Genomic DNA, 25,240 nt, shown 5'->3' on the forward strand with positions numbered 1-25,240 from the left:
AGGGGGTAGGGGGAAAGGAATGACATCACTGAGGAAAGATCACAAAGAAGAAACACTCATGTCACACCTACTGCCTTGGTATTAAAGGGTCTCATTCAAAAGTGATAAATCCGGGGACAAAATCATGTCCATATGTCTAAGCATTGAGGAATGTAATAAAATAATATTACAGACTAAAGTTGGATGGTGAAAAACAAAAGAAGAGGAGGGAAGGAAAAGGAAATATGCTAATTGTAGCCTTAACCATGATAGAGAATGGAAAAGAGAGTGTCTAGAGAGATAAGAACTAAAGATGTCATACAAAGTTACGGGAGTCATGGCTAGAACAAAATATAAACCCTCTTAAAAATCAGGCAACCCAAAGCAAACAAAATAGATTACAGAGTAGAGGACTTAAAGGAACAAACAAACAAAAATCTAACATACGATGACATTTCTAAGACCAAATAAGTGTCAGGTAGATGGGCTCAGCTGATCTAGGAAAATGATTTTCAGGTTGGTCCAAAAAGCAAAGCCAACCACAAGGTGTATTCAAAAAAAAACACACCTCACCAAGTTGTTTCACAAAGCTGGAAATAGAAAGATATCCAAAGGCACACCAGACCGATGTCAAAAGAAAGCAGCGGAGGCCATGCCGCTAATATCTGAGAACGCAGGATTCAGAATAAAAGCATAAAATGAGATGTGGAAGGTTGCATTATGAAGATAAAGGGAAAAATCTACAGTGACAATATGACCGTTCTGAACACCCATGCCTCAGATGACACAGTGGCAACATTAACCAAGCAGGACTGCAGGAGATACAGGAAAATCCAGAGACACCAGCAGCAGGGGACAATTCAAATTCAACATTCTCCGTCCACAACAGACCAAGTGGGCAAAAACTTAACATCTAGCTGCCCCAGATAACCTAATTAATAACATAGACTGTACTGAGCCATACAGATTACACACCTTGACAACAGATCATTTATTTTCTTTTCAAATGCCCATGAAATATTAATGAAAGAATTGATCACATTCTAGACCACAAAGGAACCCTGATAAATCCTCAAAAACCAGAAACAATATAGACAGTATTCGCTGATCACAGTGTAATAAAAATGAAAGTAAATAACAAAATTGGCTGATAAAAAAATTCTTTTCACCTGAAAATTAAAACTAAATTTTAAAAAAATCACTCTTAGATATACTCCGGGGCCAAAGAGGAAGCGCAGCCCCCAAATTAAGCGTTTCCAAAAAACAATAGTGAGAACATGGTGTATCAGAATCTGTGAGTGCCACTGAAAAACACTCAGAGAAAGTCACCAACTCAGAAACTTAGGTCAATAGAAAATAAAGAATAAAAGCCAATAAGTTGGGCTTCTGACTAAAACATTAGGAGTAAAACAGAGGTGAAAAGTACAGAGCTGATAAAGAAAAAAATTAATATGTTAGAACATTAGAAACCCACAGAACTAAAGAATCAACCCATAAGCTGTGTCTACAGGAAAAGTAGAGCAAGAAATTAGAGAGTCCACTAACCTGGTCACAAGAGAGGCAGGAGAAAATGCAAGAAAATATTAAAGAGATGGAAAATCTAAGTAGAACAATTTCAATTAAAAAAAACTGCCTAAAGTTTTTGATAAAAATGGAACTGGAAAAAGGCTAGCCCTGGGGAAATTTTATAAGATTAAAAAAAAAAAAAAAACAGATCCAATAATGTGTAAACTGTTGTAGGGCCGGGAAAAAAGAAGAAAATGCCCCAAAATCTTTTACTGAAGCAAATACAACATGACATCTAAACCTCATAAAGATTGGGAAACAAAACAAAACAAAAACAGAGAAAAAAAAATAGTCTAACCTTGTGATGTAGCTTGATGTAAAAATCAGATATAAAATATTAGTACAGCATCCATTAGACCATTAAACAATAGTACACTTTAAAAAGTGGATTTATTTCAGGGACTGAAGAACAGTGAATTAGTAAGGAATCCATTAAATAAGCCATCCTGCTACTGGATGTAAGAAGAAAAATCCTATGACCATTTCAGACACTAAGAAGAAGGTGCATATAAATTCAAAAACAATTTTTGATAAAAAAAAAAGCTCGATATGACTCATATATAAAGGTTTCCTAGAAATTTATAAGAAAAAGACAGTGACTAAGTTGAAAACAGGGCCAAGAGAGCTCACAGAAAAAGAAATAAAATGGTTAAACACAGGAAAAGAAGCTCAACTTCACTTTAATGAGAGCTCCCCAAATTAAAGCTATCTCGAGACGCCACTGACACCTATTAGACTGGCAAAAATCCGAAGTTTGAGAACACTGTGCGTGAGACTATGGCGAGACAGGCGTCATATATTGCTGTTGGGAATAAGAATTGGTATAACCCCTGTGGAGGGCAAATCAGCACCATCTATCAAAATTACATATGTATCTACCCTTTGACCCATCAATTATACTTTTGGGAATTTATCCTCCAGTTACACTTGCACACGTGTGAAACGATGTCTGTGCAAGGTTAATCATTAGCATTACTTATAAAAGCAAAAATGGTGAGCAACCTGAATGTTTTTCTGTAGGGAACTGGTTAAATAAATTATGGTACATCCATACAATATAATACCATGAAGTTGTAAAAACCTAGTGACATTTTCTATATATATATATATGTATATATGTATATGGATACAGAAAGATTTCCAATGTATATTATTAAGCAAAAGAACAATAACAAAACCACATGGTGTCTTCTGTGGAAAAAGATAGATAGATGAAAGATAGATATAAGATATTATATATATAATATAGGAAAGATATACCCCTATCTATCTATTTTATATATATTTGTGCTAGGTTGTAAACAATTCCCTATAGTTTTAGGGAAAAGTCCTCCAAATGTTGGCCCCAATCTATTCTTCCAGGATGACCTACCACTCTTACTCCCTTCAACACACGTATTCCTCTGACCACATAATCAGTGCTTTAGTTACACTGAGCCACTGAACAGCCTCCGGTCATCTTTGTGCACAAATCACTCCCTCTGCCTGAAGTACCAAGATGCCCCTATCTGCCAGATGACGCTAGCTACTCATCCTTCAAGAAGACCCAGTTCCAATAATGGCCCTGAGAGAGTGTTTCCCTTCTGTGGGGTTACATGCACAGATCGTCAGATTGTACTGAAATGCTTTCTCAGATATAATTCCCTAGAGGACTATGAGAAACTCAGAGGGAGAAACCATGTAGTATACTTTTCTGCCTCCCCATGACTTACCTGGCCCAGATCATGCACACATCAAATATGTCTTCGAATCGTGAGTATAAACAACTGACATGTTCATCGACAGTGGAACAGGTTAACAGACTGTGGTATAGACATACGGTCACATATTATTCTGCCATTTTAAAGGGGGCAACTCTGACACATCCTACAGCGTGCGTAAAACTTGAAGACATTGTGTTAGCTGAAATAAGCCAGATATAAAAGGACAAATATTGACAACATACACTGGAAACATGAATTTTCTAGAACAAATATTGGAAATTTATACAACTTTTCTCCAATGGTCACATTCATGAAGACAGAAAGTAGAATGATAGTTGCCAGGAGCTGGGGAGAGGAAGAGATGGGGAGGAGGATTTAACAGCTACAAAGCTTCAGTTTGGGAAGATGAAATGTTCTGGAGATGAATGGGGGTGATGGTACGCAATAGTGTGAATCCACTTAATACCACCGAACTATACCTAAAAATGGCTAAAATGACAAATTTTATGTTGTGTGATTTTTACCACCATGCATAAGTGTGCCTTCACCTGGGGGGAATCCAAGGAATCCATAAGTGTAGAAAGTCTCTATCCTCAAGAATACTTTTTTATCCTATTCTTGAAGATGGTAAATATTGTACGGTGTGTCCTGATCGTCTGTCAAAATCAATTCCTTCCTTACAAAGCTTTCTCTTAGGACTTAACTGAAATCTGGGAATGAATGGTCACTAAGACCTTAGTTAATATGTTACACCATTTGTCAATAAATATTGATGACCCACTTGGTCGTAGTGGACACCAGGTCTTGGGGATCCAGAGGAGAGAAAGATGGACGTCTCTTCCTCACCTCAGGGAGATTCCCACACAACATTGAACTTACAGCTTCAGTGACACATGGTGAAGACCCTTCACCTACAGGTCCTTCCAGTCTGTGGGATCACCCTCTCACTGGCCCCCGACCTCCTTTCTATTGTCTGTGGTCTTTTTCACTCAGGATACTGAGAATCTGTTAACATCCCGCAGTAGAAAACCAATTCCCTTAAGTAAACAAAGCACAAAAAGTTTATGAAATACATGTCTGGGTAGAAAAGCACTGCTCATTTTTATGTTTTATTTTCGAGTTGGTTATTGCTGGGGTAGAGAAGTACTATTGATTTTTGTATGTTGATCTGGAGTCTAGCAATCTTGCTGGACTCTATTATTAGTTCTAATAGTGTGTGTGTGGGGGGGATTCCACTGGTTATTCTGAGTAGATGATAATATCATTTGCAGATATTGTTCCTTTCATCACTTTCCTCCCAATCCCTACACCTCTGATTTCTTTCTTTTTTTTTATTTATTTGTTTATTTACAGCATAACAGTGTTCATTGTTTTGGCATCACACCCAGTGCTCCATGCAGTACGTGCCCTCCCTATTACCCACCACCTGATTTCTTTCTGTTCCTTTGTAACATTGGCCACGACCTTTTAAATAAAATTTCAAAAACAAACACCACAAGGCAGCCAAAAAGTGGGTTAATTTTATTATATTGAAATAAAAGATTTTTGTTCAAAGAAACCACAAGCAAAGGTACTGAACAACAGAACAGAAGATGTTGGCAATGTCTGAAACAGCAAGAGGTTTCTATTTCTAGAATACGTAAGGAACTTCTGTATCCCAACAAGGAGAAAATGTCAAGACAGTGGGAAAATGGTCAAAGGATATGAATAGCAGTTTGGAGATGACAAAACTTGAAAGCTAACGAGCACATTGAAGAGATGCCTAAAATCATTAATAATCAGAGAAATGCAAATTAAAACAATAATGAGATATATCACTTTATGTATATTAGACCGGCTCAGTTAGAAAACTGGATAATGCCAAATGATGGAGGAGATGTGGGGATATGAAATCATACTCCACTGTTTGTTTTAATAAGAGTGGTGCAGTAATTCTGAAGAGGAAGGGGAGCTTTCAGTCAAGCTGATATACGCATCTGCTCTAAGATGTGTCCCCAGTCCCCCACAGGTCCGTAGACGGGTACATACAAGACAAGTCCTAGGACCATTCTTTGAGATGTTGAGGAGTTGGAGATCGTTGGGTTGTCCACCACAGGATGTGCAGAGAGGTAAAATGTGGTAGATCCAAACCACGGGGTCCCAGAGAGCCACTGGAAGCAACAGCATAGATGGGCACATTCCGACAGGATCAGGTCTTGAAAACATGGTGCTGAGGAAGAGGGGGAAAAAAGCCGATGATGTCTCAGCCAATGCCATTTATATAAAATTAGGTTGCATGCATGCATACAAATCAAGACATTCTGTATGAACATACATCAACAAAAATGGCCAGTACAGGTGAAGTCCCTTCAAAGAGCTGCCGCTGGGCGTGGGCAAGGGGGAAAGTGGATAAATAAAATAGGAGCAGGCCCTTGCACAGAGTGATGGTAGCAAAGCTCCAGGACAGAAGAGAGAGATTAATTTAATTTAATTTAAATAAATAAGTGAATGAATGAATGAATGAATGAATGAATGAAAGGGATGCTGAGAGGCCAAAGGATTCCAGAAAGAGACGACAGGACCCAAGCTGGTTTCTCAGAAGGATCACTCTAGCTTCTAGGTGAACTAAAGGGCCATCTCAAAGCTATCTCAGAAATGCCCTCAAGAGTGGAACCAACCACACTTGACATTATGGGATAACAGGGAGCTCCAAGGAAAGGCACGAAGAGGAAGAAAGAAGAGCCCTTTTTCCGCTTCCCACCTGTGCAGAAAGAGAGGGGGTGCGACCAAGCGGGAAGGGAGGGGAGGGACCATCTGCTGCCACTCACTGCCCGAGCCATTGTTGTGCACGAAGAGAGGAGGATTCAGGGAAAAGCTGCCTTGACTACTGAGCTGGCCAGGCTCCAAGCCCCTGCGGCTAGTCTGATATGTTAGGGCACAGGAGGGACAGGCTGGGGGACAGAGAGCCCAACCCTATATTCATTACATATGGAGGAGTACCAAGTTCTCAAAGATCTCATTTATAGAAAATAAACAATTGACCTAGAAGCCCATTAAGCAGGCAGCTAACAACACACACAACCTTCTCACGGTTGCTTTTCTGGGATACATCATTTGACACTGTAGCAGGTTGAGGCTGCGCCCCCGTGTCCTCTGAGGCCCTCCAGAAAGCTGGGGCAGCAGGAGCTGGGCCATGATGGAAATGGTATTTTTATTAATATCTGTCAGAAAAAAAAAAAAAAACTTACGGCGGTATAACAGGCTGAGTGTTAGGGATTATGTATTACCTGGCTTCCTGAATTTATTCTCTGCTGGTTATGGATTGTTGCATAGTTTCCTGGAAAGTTAGTCGGCCTGCTGCTCTCAAAAGCAGCTTAGGGTTGGGCGTGGTGGAGGGGGGGGGGGGTGGGCAGGAACGTGTCTGCTGTCTCTGGGCATTTTGGAAAGCAGGAACAGGCAGGAAAAATAAAAAGATAATACAGCATCTGCAGGGAGTGGGTTTTGGGGTGGGGGGAGCTGGTCATAAATTCAGAATAAAGGCTGCCTAGACACAATGAGAAGCAAGGAGTGATCACTGTCCTCATTTAGGGTGGTTCTATGGCTCAGTCATTTCCAGGCAAGTCCCAGGGGCAGCAAAGTGAGTTTGAGATGAACGTGGTTTGTGCCCAATGTTAAGTGATTAGATTTTATCTGAGGACAAAGGCTCAGACCCTGGGGGGTAGCACCATCTTACGCACCCAGTGTGATCATGTGACTGTCAGAAAGGCAGCAGGTTGCAGGGGTCAGTGCTCTGCAAAGTTGTGGGCCGGCCACACTGGGTCTCTAACAACAGAATAGAAACAAATTTAGGAGAAGATCGCCAATATAGATGGTGCTGAAATGATTATTCATGTATACACCTTCAAAAGAATTTAGAAGGAAATTCTAAATGCAAAAGCTTGGAAAGCAACCCAAATTCAAACCCACTCACAAGCACTACATGGAAGGAACATCTATTTTAGATGTCATAGGCCCACAACTGTCACCCCTGAGAAGCAGTCACTAAGCTTTCAAAGAGCACAAAGAAATAGGCATGGTTTTGCCAAGCCTCCAGGGTGGGGACAGCTGGTCTACCAGCCCCTCCTGGTTCCGACTGTTCCCCCAGAGAGATGTCTCTTTGGCAGTCCCTGAAATGCCACTGGACACCTAGCACACAGTTCCATAGGTGAATGCAGGAAAAAATCAGTCTTGAAAATTCTCCTTCATGTACATTTGCAACAACTGCTAGCCGCTGAGAGACTGAGTCTGTTTTGTGACATTCTTGATCATCTAAAGCAATCCCTCTGGGATGTGGCACCTATCCCACAGCCTTCCCATCCCCACGGCTCTCCCCATCTCTGTGCGTTGTACACCACTCAGCGCCCCTGAATATCAAACACTCCATGCACCAGTGTGACAATTAGCAAGACATGGCCCCAGTGTCCTGAAAGAAACGGTGACAGTTCTGAAATACCAGACTCGCACCCAAGGCTTGGCTTTGACTCTCCCCAAAATTAAGGTCAACATGTGCCTGGGCATCAAATCAGAGAGAACTGTCAACTCCTTCCACTTGTCAGTTTCATGGCACTGAAATTTCTTTCTTAAAACAGTATCCAATTTCAAGGATAAAGGAAGAGAACGTATAGTACAGATGTTTCGTGGAGTTTGAAGTAGTCAGAGTCTAAAACGATCACTTTTACTTTATCAGCCACCTCTGAAGACTTCAAAGCATTTTTGGTGACCATTTTAACACAAAATTTCACAACAGCAGACTGGGAAGACATTGTCCTCATCTTACAGGAAGAAATGAATGAACCGCAAAAGGTCTGCTGACCAAGCCTCTTTCTACTACATGTCATTGCCTAAACCCAAACGTCAGGACCACATTTTTAAGCAGTGCCCACAGATTCCCCGGCTGTCCGCATCTTCCAGGGCTAGAGAGGGAAAAGCAAACGTCAAGCAGTGAAGGGATGGGTTGCCTTGTGGCTGGTGGAGGTGGTCCGAAGCCAGAATGTTCTTGGTTTTTTTCAGAGAACACAGCCGAACCAATGGCCCTTTGCTGCCACACAGCAGTGTGGACCTCTGTGTTGTCAAGTAATCTGATTTTTAAAAAGGACATACTCGTGTAATAATTTTTTGATAAAATCCCCTGATTTTTAATGTTAGTGTCCTTTTTTTTTTAAATTTATAACAAGCCAAACAGATTAAATCTGTGAACCAGACACTGGCCAAAGCACCCAGTTTACAACCACAGTCCCAAGATGTCATCATGGAGAGCAACTCCTATCTATGTTTAGGAAAGGGGAAGAAAAGAACCCCGATTTAAAACCACAGATGACCACAGCTACATCTCCCTGCTAGAGGAGATGTATTCTTTCTCCCTAGTCTGGAACATTTTTGGAAAAAAAAAAAAAAAATTCCGTGATGGGCCTGGGCTGGGAGCCTCCCCTGTCCCAACCCCTAGACATGGTCTGAACAGGGAGAGCAGATTTTACCTGCTTAGAAGTGGGAACGGAATGTGGGGTTTGGAGGTCTGAGCTCTGTTGCACAGAAAGCCCTTCCATCCTTCTTCCCAGGCTTCAGTGAAAGTTTACCATAAAAGACTGCCATTTGCTAGGAGAGCTCGGAATGGAGGAAAAGGCAGGGTCCCCTGCCTGTGTCCATATGGTTAGTGGGGAAGCAGGAGCCATGGGGCAGAGTTCCAGATACGTCAATAGTTCTGTACAAGAAGTGGGAGAAATAAGTCACACAGGACTCCTCAGGGAGGGTTCCCATGGTAAGTGGGACAGGATTTGGGATTTTTTTTTTTAAAGCTCAGAGTGACCAGGGTTTGAGGCTGTGTTTAGGAAGGTAGCCAATAAGCTTTGGGTCCTTAAGAGCAATTCACATTCCACAGGCTGCTTCATGGTGGATACTGAGGGCTTATGTCCTGCCAAGAGCCCCTGGGTTATCAAGCCCAAGGGTCTGGGAGTGGGACTCACAGCCAGTGTTTATATTCTAGAAGGTATAACCTCTCTGTACCAACCTGCCAAATGGAGGTGCCATTTGGGGCATCACTTGATGACCACAGAGCGAAGCCTAGGGCAGCCAGGGATAGGGATTTTGTCCCTTCCCCGGGCTCCTTCAGCTTCCTGAAACCCCAACCTTGATGGCAGCTGAGGTCTTGAGTAGATAGAAATATTACCTCAAGACCCTTCTTGGGTGGTTCCCAGGGGCTAAAGGAGCCAACACGACTATCAAACAGAAGAACAGAGGCCATCCTTGGAAATAGCTCTTTTCACTCTGGAGGCTAGAAGGCTTCCATCTCAGCCACAACCCATCCCCTAAACCCCTGGGAAAGTAACCTTAACCTACAGAGACACTGCCTGAAAACTTGCAGGTCAGACCCAGGGGAAGTGACATCTCACAGTTGGTTGAGGGACTTGGTTCTTCAAAGTGTTTTGCAGAAGTTTTCTTTCTTCTTGTTACCTCTAGTGGATTTTAGAGACAGTTACCAGGGGTCACAGTGGAGAGGGGAGTTTTCCTTACATCTGCTGGGCTATAATTAATGTATGAATTGTTCGCATGTTTTTTTAGGAGACAAATAAACAAACAACTGCAAAGGGAGAGTAGCGTGCCCGCCTATGATCTGACAACCGTCATCTCTCACGGCGGGATTGGTTTATCTGGTTAAAACAACATGAACGGCAACCCTGAATAATTTATTGAACTATTGAACCACTTGTAAAATAATTGAAACTTGAGGCTTGTTCTACATAACAGATTTAAACTGGAGAGAAATATATTAGCAAGATCTCAACCTCTAGAAATAAAAGAGGCTGTAAGGAACCTGACAGTCTTCACCATATAGCACACAACACACATCTATAAAGCTTTTCCCGCTGGCCACTCTCTTTGGCAAAGACTCGGTAGCATCTCCCATCCCACCCCAACTGTGCTCTACCACGTAGGACTGGGAACCGAAATGGTGGAGGACAAAGGAGACAAAATGAGAGGCAAGCCCAGGGTTGGAGGAAGTAAGGGAGAAAGGAAGCCTCTTGGTCACAGCAGAGGCCATCTTGACAGTGACCTATGACCGAAAGTCTGGTGAGGACAATCTGGATGGGCAAGTAAGATGCGCTCCACTGGTCCAGGGAAAGGAGGTGTTGGCCCCACCTGTCTCTGCGCCCTGATGAGACAACAGCTAGAGTATGCACATCTGGTCCACATGAGTAGAGCGGGACTGATGGACTAAGGGATCCCATAATTAGCATTCAGAGTGGAGGAGGAATTTCGACCAAGTCCAATGGGGATCCAAGAGGGAGCATACTTTTTCCATGATTTATTAAACTTTAGTTATTAGGCAAGTGTTTTGATACATATAGCATCTACAGATACTATTTTGATACCTATACTAGAGTAACCAACTATGGAAAAATACACATAAGCAAAGGAGAAAGAAAAACTTCAGAAACCATAATCTCCCCAGCTAGAGCTGTATATCCTTTCAAGTTTTTACATACCGCTGTACATGATAAATTGTATTTGTACAGTGGAGTCATGTGATTTCATGATCTGCCTTTTGCAATTAATACATCTTGTTATTATCTAGAACCATATGTATTTTGAATGTGCGTGTCTCTCACGTCCATGAAGTATGTGTACAAAGTTGTTTTCAGTGGCTGCACAGCGATCCTGAACCGTCATCTCCTAATGAATGTAGTTTGAGTCACTTCCAGATCTTCCAGCAACGCTACGGGGACATTGGTATGCCGATAACCAGAAAGACCTTGTACAAAGGAAGCATTCTCTATGTTTTGTCCTTTAATCTTTCTAACCCTAGGAGGGGGATACTGTTAATTTCTCTATTTTATAGATGAGAAAAATGAACTTTGAAATTTTAAGTAACTACCTGGCAGTGATGTCCTGGCCAGGGAGCAGAGCTGAAATTTAAACCCAGACCTGTCTGAGGCTTCCGCCAGGACCCATAATCATAAGATGTGTGCTGTCTGCGCACAACTATTGCATTTTCTAGGACTACTTCTTTGGGATACACGCCTGCATGTACACTAACTAGGACAAAGGAAACCAGAACTTTTAAGACAAGGAAACAAGAGGGAAAAAAAAAAGTGTTCAGAGATCTGCAGGCTCATGGTGGCGCGGGGGGGGGGGGGGGGGGGGGGTTGTTGGCTGCAAGATTTGATTCATTCTGGGCTCTTCCACCCAGCCAGCGGAGGACCAGGATGCTAAGGGAGGATCACGAGTGTCCCAAAATGGAAAAACCTCTCTGGTGAGGAAGGCCGTCTCCAAAGGCATCCCCGGTGGGTTTGGAGGGTCTCTGCAGAAACGGGAGCCCTAAGAGGAGAGACTGAAGGGGAGAACCCGGAGCCCTCTCCAGCCCTCCTGTTCTGTTCTGTGATCCCGCAGCCCAGCCGGCCGTCTGCTACTACAATTATGGTATAGAATTTGGGGAGTCTCTGTTTATATGCCACACTTACTAAATCAGTGTTTCAAAACTATTTATGTAAAAGAAAAGTCATCTTTGATCTCTAAAAAAGCATGGGGGTAGGTGGTGGAGGAGGAAGGCACCAACCCATATATGGAAATGCGTTAAGTTGGAGCAAAATGCAAAACGGCTTCTGTTTCCAATTATGAGCCTTTGTTCCCTGGCAGTGGCCGTCTTCCACCTTGCTGGAGTCTGCCGCCCAACCTTGTTTTATTTGCGGGAGCCACACATTATTATAACTGAAAATGCACCCTCACCTGAAGAAAGCCTCGGCGTGGGCGCGGAAAGACACACAGACCGCTTAGCCTAAGCTGGCCTTTCCTCTCTTCTGTTCTGATAGATCTTTTTTCCCCCTTTTTGTCACTCAAAATGAGTGTCTGATGTACCAGCATAAATTGTTAAAAGCAGTTTTAGGTAAAGGAAGAGAGAGTAAAGTGGAGTTTTTTTCCACAAAAGCCAACCTCAATTTATGTCAAAGAGGGTTAAAAGACCTTGGGATTAAAGCAATAAACTTGGTGCTGTCAAAGCTAAAACCCGCTAACAATTTAGTGCCAAACGCATGTTGTTCAATATCATTTCATATTATATTATGTCACAAAGAGCTGACGGTTCTGCATCACCCTGACAAGGCTGATTTACTCTGAAGAATTCATCGACATTTTGCACAGTCAAAGCTGACTTCATTTTGTTTGGATGGACGGTGGGAAATGTCTCTGCACTTGAGTTCGAATATTAGTCTGAAAATCATTCTCAGATTAAAGATTCAGGAGACCATGGGTCCACGGCTTTGCAAAGTAAGGACTTTGAAAGGCAGGAATAGACTTTTCACGGCTCTCATTGACAAAGTATTTAGACCAAGGCTTTAATAAAAATCAACAGAGGTTAAGTCAGATTTTTTTTTTTCCAACATCCCCTAAAGTATGTGAATTGTTCAGCCAGTGCCTCAGAAAAAGAAAATCGTACGAGAGGATTTTCCCTGATCGAGACATAAATCATTTATAGACTCCTTAAGAGACGTTAATCAGCTTATTTTCTTAATTATGTGTACTCATGGCTCCTTTGCCCATTCTCTTTCTTACCAGTAAAAAGGCCCAGGTGCAGTCAGCAGTGTATCAGGATGTCTCTGGGCTCAGAGACTGTGCGACCATGGATTTGGAAAACTCAGAGACAGTGAGACAGAGGTTCTTCTTGGGACATTAACAAAGGGGGAAGAAATGGACTTGAAGTCGTCTGCCCTGCACCTTAAAGAGCTGCACGCACATCAGGCTGTTTTCAAAATCAAATAAATGCATACACTGCATAACATGACTTGTATGAGTGTCTACCACATGTGAAATCTGCATCTATTTTACATACTTAGGTGAAAGATTATGCAATATGACCTTCAAAAAAATGAAAAAATGGATTTAAAAAAATCCATCCAAGTCACTCCCCTGCTTAAAAATAGGTGTAAGAAAATGAACTCCTTACCTGGCTTCTCATCACTATTGAGACAAAGTCCAGGATCCTTTCCCCAGCAAATGAGGCCCCAAATGATTCTACTCCTGCCTGCTTCTCCACTCGCCTTGCCACCTGTCTCTACACCCCCATCACCTTAACTACACCCATTTAGTTTCAAAACCCTCCACACTCCTCTTTCCTCTTCCCCTGGCCAGTCCCTTCCCACCTCTATCAGGTTAAATGCTGCTTCCCTGGGCAGATCATCACTGATCCCTTCCCTGTGTTAGGTCCCTGTGAACACAAGACTGGCAGAACTCATCCAATGCACTCCATTTGGGTTGGGGGAATTACTGATTGGTGGCTTTGGGGCTGAAAGCTGCAGAAGGACAGGGTCACTTTTTTGTGTGTCCAGCACACAACAGAGTATCTGCAGAGACAAGTGGCAGAATGGAAATCCCTGAAGGGACAAGGCCCCCCTCTGCGAGTGTAATCTGGCAACCCTCAGAAAGTTTATTTTATTTATTTTTAAAGGTTTAACTTATCTGTCAGAGAAAGAAAGAGAGTGGGGAGGCGGGCAGGCATTGGGAGAAGCAGTTTCCCGCTGAGCAGAGAGCCCGATGCCGGACTTGATCCCAGGACTCTGGATCGTGACCTGAGCTGAAGGCAGATGCTTAACTGACTGAGCCACCCAGGTGCCTGGAGAAAGTGTATTTTATTTTATTTTATTTTATTTTTTTTAGATTTTTATTTATTTATCTGACAGAGAGATCACAAGTAGGCAGAGAGGCAGGCAGAGAGAGAGGAGGAAGCAGGCTCCCTGCGGAGCAGAGAGCCCGATGCGGGACTCGATCCCAGGACCCTGAGATCATGACCTGAGCCGAAGGCAGCGGCTTAATCCACTGAGCCATCCAGGCGCCCCGAGAAAGTGTATTTTAAAGAGCATCCATTATACCTCCCTGTTCTGTGTGATCTGTGCACTGTTATTCTCAACAGATTTGGAAATCACAAAATTTACCATCTCACCCAAAGTCCTGGCTGACGTTTGGTGTTGAAGGAAGTGCCATCAAAATCACCCTTACAGTTCATCAGCAATCCATCCACTCCCTCCCCCCTTTGACGTATTCAGTAGCCACCTTTGTTAAACTTAATGTTCTTGTGGATTTTCACCTTGGGTCTGGCAGGAATCAGGGACAGAGCAGAAAGGGACTTACTTCAGTGATTGTCCTGGATAGGAATAGGTCCATAGGGTGACCAAGGTTCCTACAGACATTCTTTGAGGGAGCAGGGAGCAGTCATGTTATTCGACCCCGCCCCTCCATGTTCTTCCTCCTTTGTCTGTGTTCACGCTTCACGTGGAAATCCTATCCCAGCTTTCCCGGTTCCCTCCTAGAAACGCCTCTCTTCAACACTCATAGCCTTTTTCTTTAACTTGTCCCAGCCCAGCTCAGTGGTGCAGGCCCAGAGCCACAGTGGAAGCAGCCCGCCCTTCACATTCATCTGTCCAGCGTGATTGGTTTAGAATTAGACACGTGACCCAATTAGAGCCAGTGAGAAGCAGATAGATTGTGGGACCGCTGGGGTGAGTCTAGGGGCTGCGCAGGAGGGTGGGTGCAGGTGCTGGAGCTGTTGCAGCCATTCTGGGAACAAAGTTGAGAGGGACAGTCTCTCAGACCAGCAGGCTCCTGTCCACCTTGGTCTGAGAACCTTGTCCCAGTCCCCAGGTACCTGGGTCTGCACCACACCATCCTCTTTGTTTTGCATGTGGGTAAGTTCCCTCTGTTCCAGGTTCCTGCCATCTGCACAGAAAGCTTCCTGCTGAGTGCCTTTGCTGGCTTCTGTGCTCCATACCCATGCCTGCCTCCAGGAGTGGGATGTAGCTGCAGCTCCTGCAGTCACAGGCGGGTGAACGGGTCCCACTGAAAAGGCCAGAGCCTGTGGTGTTCTCACTGCCCCATATAGCCTGTGCAACCTGCAGCGCCCTCAGCCACCCATCTCCCAACAGGAGAGCTCTTGCATTTTGGGGCAGGGGCGCTGATTCCTCCTCATCGTCGGGAGGTTCCTTGTGCTACAGTGTGTTCAGCAATCTGCCTTCCTGTGACAGCCTTCAGTCATCACCCCATGCACACTTGCTGGGACCACTGGAACGCGGGCCATGCATTCTCCTTCCCACCCTTGCCTCTAGTCTTGCCCTCATTCATGAGGGAAGGAGAGTCCCCAGCCCAGGCTCATTCCATCCCGTCACTGCCTCCCAAGGTCTCACTTCCACTGCCCCTGGTCAGAGGAGGTCAGAGGAGGACACAGGCGCTTGCTTCAGGTTGCCAGAGCCCCCGCCCCAAGGCTGTGAAGCAAACGAGGCTTTTATTCTCTAGGCTACATCCACTGACAATACCGCCTAAGCCGCTGGTCCCCATCTCCTGCTGGAGGCTTTTCAACCACTTAACATGGGTTTTCAATTTCCACCGCTTATGCACATACATCTCCATCCCGGTGAATGGATTGCCAGGGGAACCTTCCTCTCCAAAATTCTGATGGACGACATTTTTACCCTGGAATGATCCCTAAGTTAAAGTGATATTCACCAATATTCATTATGTGGTAATGGCATAGAGCACCAGATCAAAAATTCATGGCAAGCACACTCTGCAACATTCTCCTCCTTGAAGGTGTGCAGAGCAAATATATGACTCCACGTATATGCACGTATGCATGCAGGCTGCATATCTGTATGTATGCAGAGCACGTGTGCGTACACACACACACACACACACACACACATGCACACATACATGCAGGCAGCCCGTGTCCCACCCTCTCCTTCAGACTCCATCCAGTGTGGCATCGCTGGAACAAACCTGTCCAGGAACAGGACTGGGGGGACAGGATTTCTCAACCAAGGAGCTGGCAGATGTGAGTTTAGGAGAAGAGAAGAGTCAGTGTAGCAAGGTGTTTGGTTTCTGCCTCTCTAGCACTCTACCATCAGGCAGGAGGGAATTCGTCAGCTCCGCAACTCATTCAGACACACACCGTGACCCTGGGGGAGATGCCCACTCTCTCCATGGAGGCAAGCAAGGAGAATCCAGAGGGTGAGGGACGGAGGACTGGGCTTCAGCACCAGGACTATGTCAGCCAGAGCCCAAAGCCCCATGACCCAGACCCACAAAAGGGAGAACAGCGAGGCCCTCAGAACCCTCCCTGGTTCTATGACTCAAGAGCGTTTGTTGATATTTTTTAAAAAGTCTCTTCCCAGATTATGACAAGGGTCCTTGCTCCTCTCTCCTACAGGGAGCAGGAGAAGAGAGGGTCCCTCTCTTGCCATGGTTGAACCTCTCCTCTTTGTGTCCTGCCCCACCTGACTGCCCACACACCACCACCGGCCTTGGGAACATTCCTTAGGAAATGGCTTTATCTCCTCCTTCCTTGCTCTTATGCCTCTAATATGTTTTTATTTTCCCATCCCTGTGCTCAGAATTGCCAATGCAATGTGAAAAAAAGTGGACTAAGAGACAGGGACTGAGTCCTGCTGTTCTGATTACCTTTTAGCCATTAGAATTCATCACACCTGTTGTCAAGTAGCCACCATGCTCCATGGTGAGAGCTTGAGAACATTGTTGCCATGGTGGAAAAACATTTGGTTCTCATTTTTCATATATATATATATATATATATATATATATTTATATATTTATTTATTTCCTTTTCTTCCTCCTTTTGACCCACAGGAAAGAGAGCCCTAAATCCCCACACCTTGCTACTTCATAAATCTTCTGTCCCTAATTCTGTCTCTAGGGTCACTCTTGACCAGTCTTTCAGAGGAAATGCTACCTGGCCTCCCATGGTTTGGTGTACCACCCAGGTTGCTTTCTGCCAGGTCTGTTCCACCACGAGAGAAGTGTCTCTAAAGACTTGAATTATTTACCAGGGACATATAGGGTGTTGATAACCAGAGCTGAGAGTTTTGCTTATATACAAGTGTATGTGTATATGTATATACCTATGTATGTATATAATACTCATATTGTCCTCATCCTCTTCCTGAAATACTCCTGAACTAAGATCTTCCTCAACCCCAGGACTCCTTGGTTGTGTGTGTGAGCACACGTGCCACAAGGGGGTCACAGAGGAATGGGCGTAGAGTGGTGTGTCCCCACTTGCACCTCTGGTAACTGGAAGGCTCCCTAGCTGAAAGCCCACCCATCCTCTCCTCTACCCCCTAGTATGCTTGATCTAGTCCCCTCAAGGGCAAAAGGAAGGCAAACCTTCACCATATTTTATTCCAAAAGCATTGAGGATGAAATTGCTAAGTTCACAAGGAAGGAGAAAAGAAGGAAGGAGAGAAGACCTAACCTCAAAGCAGAGAGGACAGATGAGGCACTGTGGGGTAACATTGCACAGCGTTGGGGACAGAAGCCCTTAGAAGGAGGGTCTCCCTGGCAGGGAGGGAGGATGCGAAGTCTCACACCCTGGCCCAGAGATTTTGAAACACAGACGCAGGGAAGAGAAAGCCCACTCTCTGGAGACCCACATCCCTTACCTACTTCATCCAGGAAACCCCAGGTGCACCAAAAGTGTGCCTCCCTCCTCCCCCATGCGCAGAGGGAGACAGCAAAGCTGAAACCCACAAAATCAGTCTCAAGGAGAATTTGTGGGTTTTTGGAAACATCCTCCAAGCACAGCATCCATGTTCCCACTTTTGAAACTGAGGAAGTTGGGCTAGAGTTGCCACATAAAATACAGGACATGCAGGTAAATCTGAATTTCAGATAAGCAATGAATAATTCTTTAGTGTAAGTATGTACCAAATATTTCATGGGACATGCAAATACTAAGACTTTGTTTATTGTTTATCTGAAATTCAGTTTTAATGGGGCATTCCTTTTCTTTCTTTTTCCTAAATCTTGCTGGATTTAGGTCAGGCGAAATTTCCAAGTCTTCCTTGAGTTTTGCTATCCTCCCCTTTCTGTCTCATGGCTGTTGGTAAGGAGACACACACACACAGGAAATGAGAAGAGCTCCTGGATGAGTACTGCCCACTCTGGGGAGAGCAAATATTGGGACAAAACCAAGGGAGTGGAGATTTGTTAAAACACCCAGTTCATCAGTAGTTAAGGCTGATGGACCGAGCCTGGACATCACAACCTGCAGTCTGGACCATCCCCTGCCAAGGAGCAACCGGGAAACCCTAATTCACAGTTAAAAGGATACACATCTGTGTCATCTGCCTTGGTAACCCCAGAGAACTGACACTTGTACCAAAAGGGGAAAAAAAAAGCTAATACTCTGTGTGACAAATTGTATTCATATTTTTGTCTAAACCACTAATTATTTTACCTGTATGAAATTCCTCTATTATTTTCACTGCTGGAAAATCACAGGGTGGTAAGTGCTGCTCGTACCTGTCACAGACGAGGCGTAAACAATGCGATACAATAAAGCCTCATATAGCATGGCACACACAATAGTGGCTTGCTGGGCTCACCAGTAAAACAACACATCAAAGCAAAAACAGTTAACCAAAGGTAGCCTGCAAGGAGACATGTGGCAAGTGAGTTTGAAGACTGAATTACTAATATCCCTGGACAACAGACTTCACAGATAAGACAGAATGGGAGGGAAAGGTCCTGGGGAGGGGGGCTGACAATGAGCTGTCAAGATCTGACCAGAACGAGCTCCTCATCGCCTCTGCTCATAGGATGGGAAGTACAGTCCTGCACATCTGGTTAGCACTTTACAGTTTACAAATTGTTCATTGGATCTTGCCCCACCTCCATACAATAGGACAAAAGCCTGCAGTTCTCCAGGAACTAACTCTTGGAGAGGTCTGTGATTTGTGATTTGACAGTGGGTGCTGAGATTTAAGGCAGAGTTGGTGCATATATATAAAAGAGTGGACAAAGAAAAAAAAATTTTCAATAGCTCATAGAGTACCCAGTCTGATTAGAGGGACACTCATTTATCAAATCATCATATTAATGGATGTCCAATTACAAATAGAGCTCAAAAATAGGACTGGGCTCTGTGTAAGCATACGGCAAAAGAACTTGACCTAGCTTCAGGGCATTAGGGGAGGCTCCCCTTTGGGGGTGATGCAGAGCTTAGACCTAAGTAGGGGGGATAAAATGCCTTCCAGTCAAGTGAAGAGTACTGAACAGATAAAGTCTGGTGGCTCACTTATAGAGTGAAACAAGAAGGCTGAGAGAGAGAGGGAAAGATTAGGGCAAGATAGGGAGGGTCAGCAGGGGCCATACATTTGAGGGTGTCAAAGGCCATGCTAAGGGTTGAGAAGCCACGGACAGATGTTAAGCAAGTGACAGCTTCTTTTTTCAGAGTTCTTGGCAGTGCTGCCTTCTCTACTTCGCTGCCAGGATCCAGGTATACAGGAGTTTCCTGGGTCACCAGAAGTAGGTTTCTCAACAAGAGGTGAGTCAGATGTGACTTTGCAAAGCCTCCATTAGAAGTGTGTCCCTCCTGTTGGTGGTCAGCAGATTAAGTGGAAGAGAAGTCCTTGGGGGCTGCCAACCACTGGCATCTACTGGGAAGATAACTTAGGGAGTTCATCCTCAGGGTGGTAGAGCTTTTGTCCTTGCTCAAGTGGAGACTAGAGGCGTCTTGGTCATCAGCCAGGAGTGTAGGTCATGGAAAAGTGGCTGGGCTCTCTCTGATCCCTGCCTCTGGACCCTGAAAGTTTGGTCCCTTTGTCCCAAGCCCCAAGCTCTCTCTTTCTCTTGTTATGAGCCCTTTATCTCCACCTATCCTTGCAATCTTGAGGACTCTTTTTAGTTTAGGATGTGGAATATTTATAGGCATTCTTCCAAATCTGTTTTCCATGCATACAACTCCTTCCCCATCCTTCTTCAGCCTAATTTTGTGTTCTCAACAACTAGATTTCTTTTTCTTTGTTCTAGGCTCTGTATGTCATTCTTTTCCTGAGGCACTGAGTGTGAAATACCTGGCTGAATGAGAAAGGCATGGGGTAGAAAGAAGCAATGTTTTTCTATCACAACAAGACTTTCCTTTTGCAATTTCCATTCTGGACACATCATGAAAACTTGTGGCATGTGTAGATTGATTGGTAATTGCTGCATACTCTGAAAGAAGGAGATGGTGACATCACACTTGGACTGGTGTGACGACAATGGACATGGAGAGTCCAGTTTCCATATAGATTAGGAGCTAAAGCATTGAGATTGGGCAATATTTTGGGTGTGGAGAATAAGTAGAAAAAGGTGTCAAGGAGAACATAACTCAGAGCTGGATGGTATGGCGGTCCTTCACTTGAAATGAGAACCTAGAAAGGAGGGTCATGTTTGAGGAGAAAACTCACAAGTTTTCTCTTGAACACAGCAAAGTGGTGAATCATGAGATGTGTTCAAGTAAAGATGGAAACTGGGGCACCTGGGTGGCTCAGTGGGTTAAGCCTCTGCCTTTGGCTCAGGTCATGATCTCAGGGTCCTGGGATCGAGCCCCGCATGGGACTCTCTGCTCAGCGGGGATCCTGCTTCCCTCTCTCTCTCTGCCTGCCTCTCTGCCTACTTGTGATCTCTATTTCTCTGTCAAAAAAAAATAAATAAATAAAATCTTAAAAAAAAAAAGATGGAAACTGGCCAGAGATATGGACCCAGTGCTCAGCAGAGTGGTATTCACTTCAGATAAAAATGTGGAAGCTATAGGTATGTATAACGAGTAAGAGAAACAATAAAGGAGATTTCCCAAGAAAAAATGAGTAAAGGTAGGCAATATCCTGGGCAACTTGAATATTTCACCGTTAAATGGAAGAGGTTGAAAAAGAGGTTGGAGGGTGATAGAAGGAGAACCAGGAGGGTGTACCATCCCAGGATCCAGGGGAAGAGGTGGTTTCGATGATGACACATTGGTCACCAATGACCCTGCTCAGGGTCAAGGGAAAAACAAATTTGAAACAGCCCTTGGATTTAGGAACAGGGAGATCATTGACAAACGAATGACACTGTTGGCAGAGAGATGAGGGCAGAAGCCGATGACATGAACGTCATTGTGAATAGGGTGTGAGGAAATAGGAACAAAGGGTGCAATTGGTTCAGATCATTCTTTACAAAAGTATAGCCCAAAATTACAGCCCATGCTTCCCACCAGTTTGGCTGTGGCCGGGAAAATAACACTAGGGTAGCAGCGGGAGGAAGGTGCAGAGTACAGGACCGTATGTTTATTTGCTTGTTTGCTTATTTTAAGATAGGAAATTTGAGTGTGTTTACAGCCAGTAGGAAGACCCCTGTGGTTGAAAGAGTAGTTGTAAAGATAAGAAAGAAAAGAGAATTTATAAATAGTATTGGGTTCCTGGAAAGGTAGAAGCAGGGAGACCCAAAATTTGGGGGGTGATGGAAAAGAAAATCTACCTCGGGGAGGAAGAAGAGCTCCCTAGGTCCAAGAGTAAAGAAGGGAGGAGGGAGGATCTGTATGGGTGTAGGTTGCTTAGGGCTTGGTATAAAGATGTATAGCCCCTCTATGATTTCTTCTACATTTTCAATAAAGCGGGGGGGGGCACCATCTGCTAAGGGGGATAAGCCAAACATTTGAGTGGAGTAGGCATGTTTTGAAATAAATCTGTAAGAATGAGAAAGCAAATTAATCTGAGAAACCTAGCAAAAGAGCCTTTCATGTTTGAAAGATCTAGGGTGTGTGATCATGGATTCATAGTGAAAATAGATAAGCTTGCGATCCAGAAGTCGGATGGTCATATTGGCCTCCATCTGTTCACCCAAAGCAAAGAGACACATGTCTATTCCTGACCCATGCAAACCTTATCAATCTAAATAATATGACAATTTTGTAAGTGGTTACACTTACAGCTAGTTCTATCTCCCCAGCTAATAGACACACTCTGAGAACATAATTTTTCTGTCGCTTGTCTCGTCCCTTTGCTACGGTCTTGCTATGGTTCCAGACAAAAAGCACATCAAGAGTGTTCAAACAAAAAACCAGGTAACACTTGTGAAAGCATTGTGAGAACTCGGCAGTGTGCAAGACAAAGCTGCATCAATAGGGAGGTCTAATATGTTAACAATATGCTTTTTTAGTGTCTGGGGTTTTTTTTAAAGCACTTTCATACACAGCATCTTACTTGCCCAGAGAGTCACTAATGAGGGGGTATTATTACACTCATACTCAGTCCAGGAAACAAGGTTGAGGAACTAGCCGAAGGTCAAAAAACAGGGTATATCAGAATTGAAAGCAGGTCCAGGTCTTGGGACACCAAGGAGGGAACTTGTTCCATTACCAAACCTGGGAACATCCAATGTGGATTAACCAATCTCAAAAATTGAAATTGGAGGATGAAATCTCCAGACTTTTTTTTTTTTTTTGGATGCAGAACTTAGTTTTCAAATATCCAGGCACACACTTGGTCACACCTCCAAGACTGAGAGACGCAAAGGTACGGCCACGGATTGTAAAGAACCACTTTCCACAGTTTCCTCCCTTCCTGCAAGGAGGAAAACAGCTGTGGATTGTGTGTGTCTAAAATTGTCCTCTTCATTTAATACTTTGGGGATAATTGGGAAGGAACAAAAGGCCTTCCTGGGGAAAAGGATATTTTCCTGCATGTGTAGAGACCAGAACCACATGGTCAGTGTGTGGCCACAGTCTATGAATCTAAAACTAATCTCAGAGAGCCTGAGGCTGGTCAGGGGAACCCAGTAAAGGCATCATTTTTCAATGAGCCCTGAACAAAACACATCGTGCACACAAGATCGCCCGTGTCCCTCCCATGTGTGTTAATGCTTTGCCAACATTAGCAAATAAAGAAATATCCAAATAACTTTCAAGACATAAAAAGGTCTCTGGCAGTTCCGAGGATACAACATAGTAAAACCAGGGGCACCTGGGTGGCTCAGTGGGTTAAGCCTCTGCCTTCAGCTCAGGTCATGGTCTCAGGGTCCTAGGTTGGAGCCCTGCATTGTGCTCTCTGCTCAGCAGGGAGCCTGCTTCCCCCTCTCTCTACGCCCGCTACTCTGCCTACTTGTGATCTCCCTCTCTCTGTCAAATAAATAAATAAAATCTAAAAAAGAAAAATAGTAAAACCACCATTGCACAACCCAGAACAAAATGCCAAGGACTTGACAGGTCTATTTTTCAGAGATGAGTCAAGAAGAAGGTCTCCACTTAGAAATTGGGACCGATATTGGATGGTGAAAGCAAGTCTTGTTTGCCTTCAAAAGAGTTCTTATTTTATCAGTGTGAATCCAGGAATCCATATCGTGCTTTGGAAGAGGTCCTTGAGTTTCAGGGAGAAATTAGTGGCATGCCTCCTAAGCTAGGATATGACTGAGTCTATTCCATTTCTTAAATGTCTAAGAAATATCAAGAGGATCTATTAAGCTAAAGGACCCATGTTAATGCAACATTAGAGAACTTGATTAGAGCCCAGCACTCAGGAAAATCATTTTCAGCTTCGCACATGCTACATTGCACATGTAATATGTTGTGTTTGATGTTATTTGTCATTTATTAAATGTATATGCTAATATGAAGTGTTCCATTTCCTGACTATGGGGTGTAAAAAAGTTCACTCTCACTTCACACTCAAGCCTAAGAAACCTGATTTCCTGAGCCCTTCCCTGAGCCAAGGCTGAGGGTCAAAGGAACATTTCTTAAAATTCTATTTATTAAGTGCTTATGGTTATGAAATATGTCTGGGAGATCGTAACCGAACCAGACACCCCCTCTGCCCTCCAGAGGCTTATAGTTCAGCAGGGAGAAAAAGACCTGGGAAACTAATTAAATACAATATGCCAAATGCAATAATATGGCCATATCAAATGCATTAAGAAAGAAAGAATGAAAAAAAAAAAGAGAGAGAGAGATTCATCCAGATGGGGGTTTGGAAAAGACTTGTATAGGGTAGGCAGCATCTAAGCTGGGCATATGGAGTAGTGATTCTGGTTTAAATAGAAGAAGAAAAAAATTGAGGAACAATTCTCAACATTTTTTAAAAGCAACAGATTGTCAAAGTGAGTTTCTTATGGATTTGATGTATGAAAAATATGCAATGGGCATAAAGGAAAATGTATTCCTCAACTCCCGATATTGTCATTTGGAGATTAATATTAAAGAGTTTAGAGAGAAAAGAGTGAAAATGTTCATAATGAGAGTTTCTTCTCCAATAGTTGCTATCCCGGAGCAAGTCCCACTGCACCGCGACCGTGACATCCCTTCACCAGAGAGTCAGACACAAGTCTGGGGTCTGCTGTCACTGTTGACCAAGGGTAGGGGAAAAAAAAATACCCCCACTGAAGAAAACTGAAAGGGATGGTAGTTAACAAAAAACAAAGTTGCCTTTTGATTATGTCTTTGTTTAAGATACCAGTTACAATGCAAAACAATGCAAAACTTTCATTGACATTTGAAAATGTGGCCTAACATTCAGTTGAACACTGTTTTGTTCAACTTTTGTTGAACAAAACAGTGTTTTGTTTTGTTGAACTTTTGTTGAAATTGTTCAACAATTTCCCTGTGGTGTTCGTTATTAGTGCCTTCCGAATTGGTTGACTTCCTTTAGCTATTTAACTATTCCTCACTATTTCTATTAGAGTGCTTGAATTTGCTTATTGATTTAAAAACATTCCCTGTATTTTTTAGAGTGATCCCCACCACGTTTGATGTAAATATTTTCTTCCAGGGTCACTTGATTATGTCCAGTTGGAAAATGTTGGTAATTTCAAATTTACCCATCTTTTCTATATTTTTATAATTATTGAAATAAATTCTATAATTCTTGTTGACTCTCTTAAATTTTATCACTATCTCTGCCTATTTATTCTCTCTCTGTATGTGTGTGTGCATTTAGGTCTTTAATATATCTTAAATTCATTTTGTGACTTTTCCAAGTTAGATTAGATATTTAGTTAGATATTTAATATGTAGGACTAGTTCTCCCAATTTTTTGAATGCCTCTTTCTCTTGCAACAAATTTCAAACATTAGTGCTTCACGTAGTTCCAATACACACAAGGGTCTATTTCTGGAATTTTGTCTATTCCATCGATTTATTTTATATTCTTTTTTTTTTTTTTTTTTTTTTTTTTTTTTTTTTTTTTAAT

This window comes from Meles meles, chromosome 19, assembly GCF_922984935.1.
Source record: "Meles meles chromosome 19, mMelMel3.1 paternal haplotype, whole genome shotgun sequence".
Taxonomy (NCBI): domain Eukaryota; kingdom Metazoa; phylum Chordata; class Mammalia; order Carnivora; family Mustelidae; genus Meles; species Meles meles.